Consider the following 12,236-nt stretch of genomic DNA (forward strand, 5'->3'; position numbering starts at 1 on the left):
ATGGTATGGAAAAACTTCCAGGATCTTTCAGTTTGGGTGGAAGCTTATTTTGCAAAATAGCACTGCTTTCTTCTGTGAGAGCTATGGTCTCAAATTCCTCCAATTTCTTCTTGTTAGATAAAATCTCCTTCAAAAATTTAGCATATGAAGGCATTTGTGCTAAGGCATCAGTGAAAGGAATAATCACATGCAAAGACTTCAATACTTCCAAAAACTTCCCAAATTGTTTATCTAATTTCGCTTTCTGGAACCTTTGTGGGAATGGTAAAGGTGGCATGTAGGCTTTAGGTGCAACATATTTAGGTTCTTCCTCTTTGCTCTCTCTCTCCTTACTTCCTTTTTCTTCCACTGAATTTTCTTTCTCAGCTTCAATTCTAACTTCAACTTTAGTTTGTTCATCTCCTTCTCTGTTTTTCTCTTCTTCAATTTTCTCTTCAATCTTTTTTATCTCCATTCTCCAATATTTTTCCACTCCTCAATGTAATAGCCTTGCAATGCTCCCTTGAATTTTCTGGCTAGCTAGGGAGCTTCCCAAATGCTTTGTTATTTGAAGAGCTAGCTTGTTGAGCTATTTGATTCTCTAACATCTTGTTGTGTATTGCCATTTGATCTACTTTAGATGCTAATTGAGAAATCATATCTTGTTGACTTTGATGAATCACAAGTAGAGTCTCAATCATAGCTTCTAATCTAGCTGTCTTATCTGGTTGTGCTTGTTGTGGTAGAGGTGGAGCAGGTGCATTTTGAGGTTTAGGAATTTCAGGAGGAGGACCTCTATTCTGCTGAAAATTCTAATGTTGTTGATACCCAGAAGGTTGCTGAAAATTCTGATGTTGTCCTTGTTTACCTCCCCAAGAGAAATTGGAGTGGTTTCTCCATGCTAGATCATAAGTTGCAGAAAATGAGTTACCACTTGGTCTTTGATTGTAGTTCCCCACATAATCCACTTGCTCACTTGAAAAATCTTGATTAAGTGCAGAAAAATCAGCTGCGCAATTGACATTTGCAGCTCCAACTTCTGCTGAATTACTAGAACCTCCAGCTGAAGAATCTACTTTCATGCTTAGCTTGTCCATTTTCCTTGTCAAAGCATCAAACTTAGCATTTATCATATTCATGGCATCAAGCTCGAACATACCAGCTGGTTTCTTGATCTCATTCCTCTCACAACTCCATTGGTAGTTGTTATAAGCAATTTTATCAAGAGCAGAAAAAGCTTCATCTTCAGATTTCTCCATAAGATCACCTCCAGAAGATGCATCAATTGTACTTCTAATAGCTGGTGAAACTCCATTGTAAAAGTGTTGAACAAGCATCCACTTAGGAATCCCATGATGTGGACATCTCCTTTGCAAATCCTTGTACCTCTCCCATGCTTCATACAAGCTCTCATCATCTCTAAGTTTGAAAGAAGTCAGCTCATTTCTTAGCTTAGCTGTCTTGCTTGGTGGAAAATATTGAGCTAAAAATGCTTGAGAAAGTTCTTCCCATGTTGTGATAGAACCCGGTGGCAAAGAATGTAACTACTCTCTAGCTCGGTCCTTCAGAGAAAAAGGAAATAATCTGAGTCGAATTGCATCATAAGAAACTCCATTTATCTTCAACATATCACTGATCTCAAGAAAGTGTGCTAGATGCACATGTGGACTTTCACTTGGATTTCCTTTAAATTGTGATTATTGTACCATCTGACAGAGTGCAGTCTTCAGTTCAAAATTATTAGCTTCTACTCTTGGTCTTGTGATACTTGGCATGAAATTCCCAATGTTAGGATAGGCATGATCCTTCACAGAGTGGTTGTTATTGTTGTTGGCCATTTCTTCTTATAATTGCTCTTGTTCTTGTGCTCTTTCTTGTTGTTGTTGAGCTTTAATTTCAGCTTTTCTCCTTTTAGATTCTGCTCTTAAAGCTTTTGCTGTCTTTTCTATTTCTGGATCAAAAAATAAATTGATTTTTTCACTTTTTGTCCTTCTTATAAAATAAAGTACCTGAAAAATAAAATAAACAAATTCTCAAAGTAAAATGGTAAAAAGAAAATAAAATAAAGTGCCCAAATTAACCAAACAAACAATTGTTCAATATCAAACAAAAAATCAAATCCCCGACAACGGCGCCAAAAACTTGATGGGGCGAATCCGCAAGTATACCGATCGTCTCAAGTAATAAAGTGATGAATCAAGTATCGTTCCCACGAGGATTTGCAGTTTGAGTACCAAACTATGAATGAAGCGATTATTTGGGCTAATAATTAATGAATGAATGGTAAATGTAAATGAGCGAAGTAAATTGATTAATCTAATTGAAATATGTAAAGAGCAAGCAATTTAATTCTAAATTTAGTTTGCAATTAAACTGAATTGATAATGGGTAATTTAAATGAAAGTCTAATTATGTTAAAAGTGATTCCAGAGTTGGGGGTTTATGCATAAATTAGTTGGGATTTGTCTTGGGCATTCCAATTTTTAGGGAAAAATAGAGTTTGAAGGTGATTAATTCTAAATTCCTTTGATTTCTTTTTCAAGCAAACCAAAGTGTGTTCTAAAATAACCAAACCTACTTTTGTATGATATTTGATTAATTTAAAACCCATTAAGTTTTGTAACCAATTATTAATTCCTCTTAAAACCCAAGTTTATTTCTAAATCTAGGTGATTTTAAGTTCCAATCCTTGATTATCTATCAATGACTTTCACCTTTCGGTCCTTCAATCAAAGATTAACACAATACCCAATGGGTACCAACATTAGGCAAGTAAATCAAGCACACAAGGAAGGAATCAAAACTCATATTTATGTAAAATAAGGAAATACCCAGTGCAAATCCACAAGTCAATCTAAAACATATTTCCCAACTCTGAAATCTAAAGAGTTTACTCACTCATGATGGTATTTACAAGAAAGATTGATGGAAAAGTAAAGAAAAACATGATAAGAGGACTAAAATAGAAAAACCCAGGTAGAACAACCCAAAACTCTAGTTTCTGGAGCTCCAAAAAATGGTTGCAGCAGCTCCTCCCCAGAAAATGGCGTCTCCTCGTCTCTCTATTATATTTTCTTTCCTTTTTGTTTCTCCCTTTCCTCTTGTGGCAAAAACTAGGAAATGATGAATTTATATCATCCCAAAAAGTTGCCCTAAAAGTAAATAAGAGCCAAGAAGTGAATAGAAAATGAGGTATAAAATTATCTAAGTCAGCAGCATTATTCACATTCTGGGCAGTCTGCTTAGAGTACGGCTTAACCCTAAGCAGCTTCTTAGCAAATTTCAGCTTCTGGTCGCACTGTCTGCTTAAGGTTAAGTAGACCCTTAGCAAATCTCGGCAGACTTAGAGTAAAATAGATTTTTCTGCTCATGCTTGACTTGTGCTGCACCTTAAGTACTGCCGCTTTACCCTAAGCAGGATCTTAAGCAAAGTCTCAAGCAAATTTTGGCTAACTTGCTCTTCAAGGCTTGATTTCTTTAACTTTCCTCTATGCTTAAAGAACTCCAAATTTCTTCAAATCACTTCCTAATGCACTCATTGATCTTCAATTTGCCACAAAATCCTATCAAAAACAACAAAATTACAAAAATCAAATATAAAGTTTCTAAAGTTAACAAATAAGCTAAAATAAAGCTAAAAACATAAAATATACTAAAATATAAGGGCAAAATGGATGCAAAACTACCCTAAAATGCCTATATGAAATGAGTGTAACATTATACCAACAAGATTACTCAATCATTTCTCCCCCTTTTTGTCAGCATCAAAAGAACATGGGATGCACATGTGGATAAACCAAAAATTGAGTTTAAGTGTAGTGAACAAAACAGTCAAAATAGTAGATAATATAGCAAACTAATTAAAGTCTAGAAAACTAAAAATAGCAAACGAAGTAGCAAACTAAGAGACAGACTGTCAAACAAAATTAAAATCAATAAACATCCAATATAGGATTTTTCCTTTCAGCCTAGAGCTTCTTCTGATTTGTCTTGGAGCTGCCATCTTTACCCTTTTTGGCTTGACAGGTTTATCACTCAAGGTTTGAAGGATTTTAGCAGCCATTGCAGTCCAGGTGTTAAGGGAATAATAGGGCCAACAGCTAACTCAGATGCAGTAGTAGTACCGGATTCTGCAGTAGGCTTTTTGCCAGTTTTAGCCTTTTTGCCAGATGGTTTACCAGTTTCCTCTTTCTGCTTGCTTCTTTGTTCCTCTTTAGTTGTTTTTGCCTTTCCTTTTACAGGTTCAGCAAGAGCAGGAGTCTGTGGTTCTGGCTCAGAATCAGATTCACTCATGTCATTTCCATTTCCTTCTTTGCTGCCTCCTTTTCCATTACCATCATTGGAATCTTCTTCCTCTTTATCAGTTTCCTCTTCTTCCTCTTCCTCTTCTTATTGTTCTGTTTCCTTTTCTTCCTTTTCTTTTTCTGTTTGTGGAACAAAACCAGTAACAACAGCTTTACTAGTTTCTCCAGCTTCAGTGCTTGAAATACCCAAATGAACTTTGATTTTGAATAGTTCTTCCATAATTTTATACATCAACATCAAAGTTCCATCAATCTTAGAATCAAGTGCATTCATAAGAACAGTTTGAAAAGCTCTAAATTTCCATAATTCTCTAAATTCAATCTCAACAAATTGCCTTAAATTATTCACTTCTTCCAGAATTTCTTCAATATCAAAAGCACCACTTGCACTATCCTTAGAACTAACACCTAGTTCAAACCTTAGTTTTCTGCCATCATCATCTTTCTGCAGACTTGTAATTGGGATCATATTTGTTCTAAGTTTCTCAGTTTCTAGGGGTATCCCAAAGTCTCTAAATAGGCCATTAAGAAGACGAGCATATGGAAGTTTGTAAGGTGGTTTCCATTTCATAATTTGCTTCAGCATAAAGTAGGCAAGATTAAACTCAATTTCATTCACAATATGCCAAATTATGCAGAGATCAAGTGTGCTTAAATAGTTTGGACTACCAGTTCTAGGATTCAGCACATAGATGATAAAGCTATAAAGGATTTTGATGTGTTGGTGAGGATGGGTAATGCTAGTCTTATCTTTCACTTCTCCTTTAAACACTTCAGCCTCAAAATCTCTTTTACTGAACCCGCCAACAACAAATACTTCTTTGTGAGAACAGATTCTATTCCCACTGTTTGGGATGCCTAGGGCTTTTGCTAACCTTTTTACTGTCACCTCATAAACTTTTTCTTTTATTTTAACATTAAAAGATTCATCTCTTTCAGCATCATCAACTCTTAAATTTCTATAAAATTCTTGAACTAAGTCCATATATACTCCTTCAGTGTTAGAGTATAATCTGTCCCATTTTTGATATTCAAACAGAGAGTGTAAAGGAACAGAGACTTCATTAAAAGTAGGCCAATGAATGTACCTTGGTTCATGAATGGCCCTTTCCATAAGCGCAATTGGAGCTTTTGAAGTCTTCTTCTTCTTGGAACCTTTTTCTTGGACAGGCTCACTGGTCCTTTTCTTGGACTTTTCTTTTGATTTTCTAATTACCAGAGGAACTTCTCTCTGTGGAGGAGGTGATGCAGGGACACTCGCATTAGTAGAGTCTGAAGATGATGAGGGTGTGGTGACCTTTTCTTTGCCTTTTTCTTTTGACCGTGCCATTACCAAACCAGAAGAAAATTGGCAGTAGGGATAGAGAAAGCTAGGCTCACAAAATAAACAATGTGAGCAGTCAACGTATAACCATTAGAAGCATATCAACACATTTTTAACACAATGTCATGTATTAAAAAAAAAATTTAGGACTGATAGTAAGAAATATTCGGGTTTTTTTTTTTTTTTTGAGAATCAATAACAAAAAATTCATGATTTTGTCATATAGCGCATGTTTGTGTAATGTGAATACTCAAAATAAGAAAATCTATCAGCTAATTTCAAGAATGAGAGACGAAAGCGAAACAAACAGAACAACCACAAAAAAATGTAAAACACGTTTCCATTAATGTTTCGAATTCAATACCTGAGACTTGTAGAGAGAGAATACGAATCGATGATGACAGAAGAGAATGCGTCAGAAAATTTTAATCCAACGAGAATCACTTTGAATGGTTTCTTTCGGTAAATTGAGAGAGATATCGGGGAATGAATAGGAAGGATTTAGGGATTTTTTAACTTGAAGAATGCGGAACAATCGCTTTGATTTAGAGCCAATGGGTTTCGAAAATTTTAAAGAAGATGAAGGGAGATGATGGTTGAGAGGGTTGTGAGTGAAATGGGTTAACAATGGAGAGAGGATGCATTTGATCGAGTTTTAGGAGGCGATGCGTCAGAAAAGAGAAGAAATTTTGAATTTTAAACTTGAAAAGACATAAATGGAGATTTTGCAGAGTGATGGATACCGTATACCAGTGGAGAAGCAGAGAAGACTAATGGTTCTGAAAAAAATTTTTGAGTCCCTCGCTGGTTAATATGTAAAAGGTTTATTTTGCCCTCAAAACACATAATGATGCAATGCTTTAAATAAAAGGCTATTTGAGTAATGTGCCTTTTAAAAATACAGAATAGGCGCTCAGAAAAGAAGAATAATCTTAGATTTTTAGTACAATCAGACCTGACTACCAGTTTGCCAACGAAGAATTAGGAGCAGTGGTAAAGCACTTAGCAAACAGATTAGTTTGCCGCTGCAATCAAATTCTGCATAATATTGTTCATATCAGATCAGACCCAAAATTTTTCAAATTGCATCAGAAATATCAGAACACATTTTTAACACCACAAATCAACATACATCACTTTATTTTCATATAGAAACATGAGAATGCATCAAAAATTAAGCAAGAGCATCAGTCATACCAAGTTCTCTTCTTATTTTGCAAAAAGTTTCCTCATTAAGTGGCTTTGTAAAGATATCAGTAAGCTATTTTTTAGAAGGGACAAATTTAATTTGAATATCACCATTTTGAACATGATCCCTAATAAAATGATGTCTAATTTCAATATGCTTGCTTCTAGAGTGTTAGACAGGATTTTTTGACAAGTTTATAGCACTAGTGTTGTCACATCTTATGGGAATGTGATCAAATTTAACTTCAAAATCTTCAAGCTGTTGTTTCATCCACAAAATTTGCACAATACAACTTCCAGCTGCAATATATTTAGCTTCTGCTGTAGAAAGTGCAACAAAAGTTTACTTTTGACTGTGCCATGAAACTAATGCATGACCTAGAAATTGACAAGTTCCAGAAGTTCTTTTTCTGTCCAATCTACTACCAGCAAAATCTGAATCACTATAACCAATAAGATCAAATGATTCACATTTTGGATACCATAAGCCAATGTTGTGTGTGCCAATGAGGTACTTAAAAATTCTTTTAACTGCTACAAGATGAGATTCTTTTGGACATGATTGAAATCTTGCACATAAATATACAATGAAATGAATGTCTGGTCTGGATGCTGTCAAGTAGAGTAAAGAATCAATTATACCTCTATAGAGTTTATTATCTATCTCCTTACCTTTTTCATCTTTCTCTAATTTAACTGTTGAGCTCATGGGGGTTCCAATGCTTTTCATATCTTCCATTTTGAACTTCTTTAGCATATCCTTTATGTACTTGGACTGATTTATAAAAATTCAATCTTTCATTTGTTTGATTTGCAATCCAAGGAAGAAAGTAAGTTCACCCATCATACTCATTTCAAATTCACTTTTCATCATATTGGAAAATTTCTTACAAAGGGAATGGTTTGTAGCACAAAAAATAATATCATCTACATAGATTTGCACAATAAGCATATCTTTTCCTAGTTTATTAATGAAAAGAGTAGTATCCACTTTTCCTCTTTTAAAATCATTTTGAAGCAAAAATTTACTAAGTCTCTCATACCATGCTCTAGGAGCTTGCTTTAAACCATAGAGAGCTTTAGTAAGTTTGTAAATATGATTTGGAAAATGAGGGTTTTTAAAACCAGGAGGTTGAGCCGCATAAACTTCTTCATCAATAAATCCATTTAAGAAAGTACTTTTAACATCCATTTGATAAAGCATGAAATTCTTAAAACATGCAAATGCACACAACATTCTAATAGCTTCAATTCTAGCAACCGGAGCAAAGGTTTCATCAAAATCAATACCCTCCCCTTGGTTGTATCCTTGAGCTACTAGTCTAGCTTTATTTCTAATTACATGTCCTTTTTCATCCATCTTATTCCTAAATACCCATTTAGTTCTAATAATAGAATGCTTTTTAGGTTTAGGAATAAGTGTCCACACTTTATTTCTTTCAAATTGATTTAATTCCTCTTGTATAGCAAAAAGCCAATTTTCATCATTTTGAGCATTATCATATGTTTTGGGTTCAAATTGAGAAACAAAAGCAATATTGCCAAAATATCTTCTAAGTTGAGCTCTTGTCATCATTCATTGTGATGGACTATCAAGAATGTCATCTTTGGAATGATTTCTATGATACCTCCATTCTTGTGGAATGTCTTGATGTTGAGGTTTCTCAATTTGTAATTCTTCCACATTTGGTTGGGAGTTTTCTTGAATTTCAACATTTGTGGAGCAAGGAAGTTCTTCTTCTTTGTCATTTTGATCATCCTCTACTAGTTGTTTTGAATCAAGCTCATCTTTATTTGAATTCTTTGAATTTAGAATCTGCTCAATTTCATCATCACAAAAATCTTTCCTTTGCAAGAAGGTGTTAGCATCATCAAAAAGTATATGCATTGATTCTTCCATGGTCAAGGTTTTTCTATTGAAAATCCTATATGCTTTGCTATTTGTTGAATAACCTAGAAATATTCCTTCACAAGATTTAGCATCAAATTTCTTGAGATTGCTGTCTTTGTTATTCAAGATGTAACATTTGCAATCAAAGACATGAAAATATGCAATATTAGGTTTTCTTCATTTCCAAAGTTCATAAGGAGTTTTTTTTAAAATAGCTCTAATGGAAACTCTGTTCAAAATGTAGCATGCTATATTTACAGCTTCTGCCCAGAAATATTTTGGTAAACTGTTTTCATTCAGCATTGTTCTTGCCATTTCTTGCAAAGATCTGTTTTTGTCACACCCTACTCCTTGTAAGTTATAACATGTTCCCGTAGTACACCTAATGAATTACCGTACTTTATCTACCGGTAACCCATTAAATATACTACAAGGGATTTTAAAACAATTTTCGTTCATTTTGAAATTGGTTGGTAAAATTTTTTTTTAAAATTTTAAAAACCTTTATTTAAAGTCCAAATATAAATTAAATTTTTAGATATTTAAAATCTTCGCAATTTTTATAAAAATTTCAGCAGAGTGCCGTCTATATTTTGACAAAACAGTTCTTCAAAACCTGAAAATAAAAACACTCCCAATATTTTTCTCAATCACAACTTCATTTGCAACCACCAAACTTCAAATCAACAACAATGGCAACACTTCAACTCAAAATTCAAAATTCAAATAAAAAATTAATAACTCAGAACATTTCATAAACTCATGCACATTGCATTTTAATAATTAATTTACATTCATAAGTTAATTTACAGACGTAAAATCTCAAAATAATATTATTATAATTTTATCTGTACAACTGCACAAACTACAGAGATACATATGCATACTATCATATTTACATCAAATTAAACTACCAGGGTATAGACAATACCCGTACAGAAATTCTTCAATCGTACTCCTCTCTAACTGTAGCAGCTAGCTTTGCTGCTATATCCTTTTCTCTATCTGCGACAGCAAATTAAAGCTATCGCTGAGTATAAAGATACTCAGTGGTGCACAATAAAGTATAAAATGCATAATATAAAACATTTATGGACAAATTATAATTCAAAAATCTCAAAATCGCATTTCATAATTTTTTTAAATCACATTTATAACAAATCATAATTTTCAAAGCTTCATACAACACAAAATTTAATCAAACAATTTAATAAATATAGTGTTGCCAAACAATAACATAATTTAGGCCATGACACAAAATTTCCGAACATGCCGTGTGTACATCACGACAAGGCAAACACCCCCACTAATCGAAATCAATGAGGGAGGTGGCTAGCTAGCTAATGAGTACTCATCCAAACTCGCCCCTCAAACTAGGAAGCCAGAGAGGGAGGAAACTGATCAAATATCAAACTCACCCCACAAGTGGAGGATGAACATATTAATATTGTCATGCCAAGTGTGAATTAAAAACAATTTAAATCAAAAGCATCATAAATACTTCATCATGGTAATGTCACAATTCAATATTTCAAATTATTCAAAACAATTTAAATTAAGCTATTTAAACATTTCATACAATCAATAAATAATTTTCATTCCAAATTTCTATTGAAAAATAGGCAACATAACATTTTCGAAATTCATAATGAATAAAATATATTCACAATGTATAACAAATCAATTTTCGTTGTGAAACTATAATTTATAAATTTTTGTGCACAAACCTGATGCGAGTTGCCTATCGGCCTTGAATCGATTCCTCGGGTTCTTTCCCGGTGTTCTTTTCCACTGAAACACACAGTTTCATAGTGTTTCAGTATCATAACTTAACATAAATCCAAAAATAAATTTAACTTCACTTTTACCTAGCTCTAATGTGCTAAACTTGATGTTCTTGAAATTTTTGTATTTTGGGTTACCATTCACTACACTATTCAAGTCAAATTATTGACTTTCTAAGGCTTAATAGGTATGGGAACTCCAACTTCACCCACATACCACATTTTGGTCATTAAACTTGTTGGTTTTGGTCATTTTCTCAAAGCTTAAGTCATTTAGGCAAAATTGCCAAATTTTCAGTTTTGGTATCTAAGGTTACACTGTTCCATTAGTCACTTTACTGTTGAAATTTGGCAAAACTTTCTTCATAGAAAATGTTCCCTATTGTCTTAAGTTTATTCTCCTTTTTGAATCACTCCAATTGGAGTTTTGTAGCTCAAGTTATAAGCAAATTACATTTACTGTTTATGCTGCAGAATTTGGTTCTGCAGATTTGTTGATCCAACTTCATTCAGTAATTTGATCAAGTTAGGTCCATAATTTGGTCTAACTTTCTTCATATGAAATGTTCTAATATGCCTTAGGTTTCCATCGGTTCAAGAATCGCCTAAATCGGAGTTTTCTAGAGAGAGTTATAGCCATTGAAACTTTACTGTTCAAAAGGCAAATCTGCAGTCTGCAGATTCAGGTCACCAAATTTGCTCAGTAATTTGATTAGGTTAATGGCATAATTTGGGTTGGTGTTCTTCATAAAAGTTTTAGGTCTATATTTTATCTAACCACTGGTAAAATTTCAGGTCATTTTGACATTCCTAGCTCGAGTTATGACCAAATGAACAAATACTATTCATTTGATTAGTTTGTGCAGGGCAGCCTGCGATTTTTCGACTTTGATCAATTTGTTCACTAGGTTTTAGTCACTTTTTGGGCATGGTTTCTGAATGAAAATTGCGTCATTTAGTGTCTATTTTCATCTCTAATTGGTCTCATACCAATTGGACTCGTAAATTTTCATTTTTGGTCCCTCAAAGGGACCTTGGTCATGCTGCCAGCAGCATGACCACATTGAGTCCGAATTTAGTTTCAACTCCAACATTTTCAACACACTTCATTTGGTCACAAATGACCATTTTTCACTTCAAACTAGATCAAATACATCATTGCACCATTTCTCCACATTTTGTCTCCCAAACCCTAGGTTCCAAAACCCTAACTCACTTAATTTGTTACATTTTACTAATTCCAACCATACAAACACAATTCCTCAACTCATTCAAGCTTTCTAACATATTTAATTCAATCAAATTCATGCAATTCTCACCCCTACATAGGCTGGATGAATTTCCCATATGGTCCCTCAACAATAATTTTCTTTTCATTTTAAATTAAAATTCTAAGTTAAATTAACTTAATACATGTGCATCAAAACTAAAATTTCAAAGTAAATTACTTACCTTCACTTGAATTCCAATTCTTCAATTTCACTCCATTTTTCCTTTTCTTTTCTTCAAGTTTTTCTTCTCCTTTTTACTCCCAAGTGATGAATCTAGATCTCAGAGTGTGATTTTGTGTTGGAGTTTAAGAAATTTATGGGAAGAAACTAGAGAAAAGCAAGCTTTCTAAGTCCAAAAATGGTGGAAATGAAGAGAAAATGAGAGAGAGAAATGGGAGAGAGGGAGTGACGGGTGAAGAAGAAAAAAAATTTGAGTTTTTACTTTTTTTTTTAATCCTTTAATTTTAATTGGTCCCTTTTTTATTGTATTTATCC

At 33.6% G+C, this 12,236-nt stretch overlaps 1 non-coding gene across 1 annotated transcript; it reads left to right on the forward strand.

Annotated features, from left to right (window-relative positions):
• The first annotated feature begins 1,326 nt into the window (after window positions 1-1,326).
• On the forward strand, window positions 1,327-1,433 carry LOC131169841 (small nucleolar RNA R71). Its single transcript, XR_009140770.1, has one exon. It is a non-coding gene; the product is annotated as a small nucleolar RNA R71 (small nucleolar RNA).
• Window positions 1,434-12,236: the final 10,803 nt, after the last annotated feature.

This window comes from Hevea brasiliensis, chromosome 1 (genome assembly GCF_030052815.1).
Source record: "Hevea brasiliensis isolate MT/VB/25A 57/8 chromosome 1, ASM3005281v1, whole genome shotgun sequence".
In the NCBI taxonomy this organism is placed as follows: Eukaryota; Viridiplantae; Streptophyta; class Magnoliopsida; order Malpighiales; family Euphorbiaceae; genus Hevea; species Hevea brasiliensis.